Source organism: Bos grunniens, chromosome 16 (genome assembly GCF_055505025.1).
Source record: "Bos grunniens cultivar Pamir isolate PY7600 chromosome 16, Bosgru_T2T1.0, whole genome shotgun sequence".
Lineage (NCBI taxonomy): Eukaryota > Metazoa > Chordata > Mammalia > Artiodactyla > Bovidae > Bos > Bos grunniens.
In genome coordinates, this window is record NC_141180.1 from 6,095,685 (window position 1) to 6,098,680 (window position 2,996).

General features: G+C 43.7%; 1 non-coding gene across 1 annotated transcript; it reads right to left on the reverse strand.

Moving 5' to 3' along the window:
• Positions 1-703: 703 nt before the first annotated feature.
• On the reverse strand, positions 704-838 carry LOC147356091 (small nucleolar RNA SNORA48). The gene has a single exon (XR_015143873.1). It is a non-coding gene; the product is annotated as a small nucleolar RNA SNORA48 (small nucleolar RNA).
• Positions 839-2,996: the final 2,158 nt, after the last annotated feature.

Sequence of the window (2,996 nt, forward strand, 5' to 3'; positions counted from 1 at the left end):
CACTTCAGTTGTGTCTGACTCTTAGTGACCCCATGGTCTGCAGCCTACCAGGCTCCTCCATCCATGGGATTTTCCAGGCAACAGTACTGGAGTGGGAAGTGAGCTTAGTTGCCCCCAATTCAGCAAAGGACTATGCCTTTCTGCTCTAACTCCTTATCCTGTCCCAATCTAGGTGGTAATTCTTTCTCTCCCTCAGCTGGCTTTCTCTCTGCTTAACAAGCACTTCTTGTTAATACCATTTTGTTTTACAGATAATGATCATAAGAACAATGTTTCTCTCTTGTACAGTGCTGTCTCCTTTTCAGATCATGTCCTCTGCCTTGCTCTTCTTTTTCCCCTCAATCAACCGGATAAGTAAGCAGGAGAGTGCCACGTGTCCTTCCCATTTTTCAGACCAGGATGTGACATTCACACAGACTTTGCTGTTCTAAGGTCACACAGCTGGGAACTGGCAGAACCAGAGCTAGAATTCAAGGCCTTACCTTCAGACCCTTGGTGTTCTTGCTGTTGCAGATGATTTCCTGTGGATGAGCGACAGGTCTGGAAGCACAGAGCTGGAAATGAGCAAGCCCCAAGATGATGAATGCTTCCCAGCTTGCAAAGAATCCACCTGCTAATGTAGGAGACAAAGGTTTGATCACTAGCTCAGGAAGATCCCCTGGAGTAGGAAAGGGCAGCCCAGTATTCTTTTTTCTTTTTTAATCTATGTGTCTAGGGCATGAACCAGGCATGGGCACAGGGCAAAAGTCAAGCTGGGATAAACAAGGAGTTGTTTCATCCCCCATTGACATGAGACAGGCGCCATCAACCAGCTGCCACTCTACCCAGGTCAGGGACAACAACCCAATATTCTTGCCTGGAAAATTCCATGGACAGGGGAGCCTGGCAGGCTATAGTCCACAGGGTCACAAAAGCACTGGACTGAGCCAAACACCATATACATAAGGTGGTGAACAGCAGCAGGGGCTACTGTGGCCAAGAGAAAGCCAGCACTGTCAGGCTTAAAACAGATCCAAACAATGACAGTTTCAGTAGCCAAGAAGTGTAGCAAACATTTCTGGTAGCAACTTAATTTGTTCAATGAATACAGGAATGAATAATATTAAAAAAGAAGTATTCTCTAAAGATGCGCATGCATCCTCATGATCAATTCAGTCACCTCAGCTAGGGGAAACGTAACCTCTTAGATTCTCAAAGAGCACTTTTGACCCTCCAAGGACATTGGACAGTGCCTGCATACGTTTTTAATCGTCATGACTGGGGACACAGTGCTACTGGCCTCCAGGTAGTAAAGACAGTCAATGCCTTAAACATCCTACCGGGCACAGGCTAACCCTGACCCCACTCTCGCCCCTCCCCCCCCGCAAGAAAAAAATCATCTAGCCCAAATGTCAATAGTGCCAAGGTTGAGAAGCTCTGCCCTAGAGGAATAAACATTTCCATATTTGCCCTACTTTCAGGATAGAGACAATCTTGGCATTAACCTTTTTTATGGGTCTGTAAGTATGACTACTGGGTAATGGGAGTCCTTAAGGGAAGGAGAAGGGCTTCAAGAATTGTATTTGATTTTAAAACCAAACTGGCTCAGCCCACTATTTTTTCCTCTCTACAAATTTAATACACTCTCCTTTGTGGATAATAAAGGAGTGGAGAAATAAGAGTCAAGTGATATCCTACAGGGATGTGCTTCCACGAGTTGGCAAAGCAAGATCTGAAATATTGATAATTAATCTATACAGACCTTGAGAATGGAAAGCTCTGTTGAGAGCTGGAAAGGTCAAGAAAGAATTGACTGAAACAAAACAAAACAATGTGAAAGGATAAGAGCTCCACGAAGGTCAGGGCTGGAGGAAGGCTTAGGGATGATATCGCTGCTCCTTTTCTACACAGGGAAACTGGAGTCTCGCGCAGTGTGCCCTGATAATGGCACAGTGAGACCCAAACTCAAGCTTCAGAGCTGTTGAGGTGAAGCAATGCCCCTAAGGATTCTGCAGTGTCATCACAATCAGCACAGGGACAGTTCTGATGGAGTATTTCTCTGTTTACTAGGGCATCGTCAGCTCTGAAGGGAGAGAGCTGAGAAATGCTATCCTGTGAAACTGGGCTCTTTAATACAAGGTTGACAAAATGATACTAATACTCCTAATGAAAATTTGCACATCACTTTTACTTTTCTGGTTTATTTACGTATGCTCTTTCTCACCTTCTCAATTCTCTCTACATGCAGTCTTCTTGTCTTTCTTTTTCCAATCATCCTTTGGATAGTGACCCATCCCCATTTCTGTAAATTTTTCCTGACACACCCTCTCTTCATATGCATGTGTACACATGTGTGAATGCACACACACACACAACATATAAAATAAATCCCTCCCTACTACATATTAATTCTATGCTTTACGCATCTTTCTGCAGTACAATAACCTGTGTCTTGTTGGATTTTGTGAAAACCAATAAACAACACCCCCTCTATTCCCCAGTTGAATTCAGAATCAATTGAGAAATAAGACACAGTTGTCAAACAGATGGATATAAAAATATAAACTTTATTGGTAAATTTTACTGGAGAACAGGGCTTAGATCTGCAGCCAAGTGTGCCTCCCTAATAATTTCCTCCAGAGTGAAACGCGCGCATCCAGTCCCAGGAGGAGCAGAAGTAGTGTGCTGTGGTGGGTGAGCAAGATGATGAAAAGAAAGAGGCCCCACACTTTCTCTTCCTGTATTTTGATAATTTTTTCCTTTCTTGGGGACCAAATATTTCAGAGTTGACATCAAAATATACAGTCTGTCTCCTCTCTTAGATTGTGGGCAACTTGGGGGCAGGAATACCATATGGTCTATCTTTGTTTATTCAACTCCAAGTTTAGCGTCTGGTACATAGCATGCCTGCTAAATGAATGATGTTAGACATACTTCATGTCTTTTTCTTCTGCCTCATTTCATTCCTTTCAAACAGAAATTGATGCTGCCGGTCCTTCCCCAGCCAGCCAGGCTCC